Below are 648 nucleotides of genomic sequence, written 5' to 3'. Positions count from 1 at the left end.
TCGAAAGGGTTAAATATCTGCACATGGCGAGTCAAGATGTTTCATCCCAAAAGGTGAAATTAACTTTCTGTTAAAAACAAAACGAGAAATTGCAGGAGGAACTCAGCAGGTCAGGCAACATCTGGGGAAAGAGAATCAGAGACAACATTTCAGAATTCCGTTTTCTCCAGCAGTTTCTCTTTTTGTCTCGGACTCTCAGCATCCGCAGTCCTTTACGTTAGAGATTAAATAAATTTTGAAATCCCTTTGTGCTCCCTCAGTGGAGAAGATTTCCGTTTGGGGAACATTTTCCTGATCCCATTAAAAACAAGCAACTGCGCTGCTGGAAGGAGAGCAATAAACGCGCCGCCCCTGGGTGGGCTCGAAACACCAACCTTTTAGTTAACAGCCGAACGCGCTGACCAATTGCGCCACAGAGACAGGCGGCAGTAGTGGCTGCATCATCGCTTAGGGGAGGCTATTAGCGAATTCGTAATTCATCCTGTTCCGCCTAGAATTACAATTGTCGTCTATCAATTTTGGTTTTCCATAATAAGGGGAGGAACTAGCTTTCTAACTCCGGGGCCGTCGCCCTTCGAGCCTTTCCGTGTTTTGCCTGTTCCCGAGTTCTCTCATTGGCTCGGAGGCGAGAAGAGGTTTAAATTCCTG

The 648-nt window shown here is 46.5% G+C and overlaps 1 non-coding gene across 1 annotated transcript; it reads right to left on the bottom strand.

Annotated features, from left to right (window-relative positions):
• Positions 1–346: 346 nt before the first annotated feature.
• On the bottom strand, positions 347–420 carry trnan-guu. The gene has a single exon. It is a non-coding gene; the product is annotated as a tRNA-Asn (tRNA).
• Between the last annotated feature and the right edge of the window lie 228 nt (positions 421–648).

The sequence above is a fragment of the Chiloscyllium plagiosum genome, unplaced genomic scaffold (assembly GCF_004010195.1).
Source record: "Chiloscyllium plagiosum isolate BGI_BamShark_2017 unplaced genomic scaffold, ASM401019v2 scaf_23006, whole genome shotgun sequence".
Lineage (NCBI taxonomy): Eukaryota > Metazoa > Chordata > Chondrichthyes > Orectolobiformes > Hemiscylliidae > Chiloscyllium > Chiloscyllium plagiosum.
The sequence above is the reverse complement of the archived record's forward strand: the minus strand, read 5'-3'. Positions and strand labels throughout refer to the sequence as shown.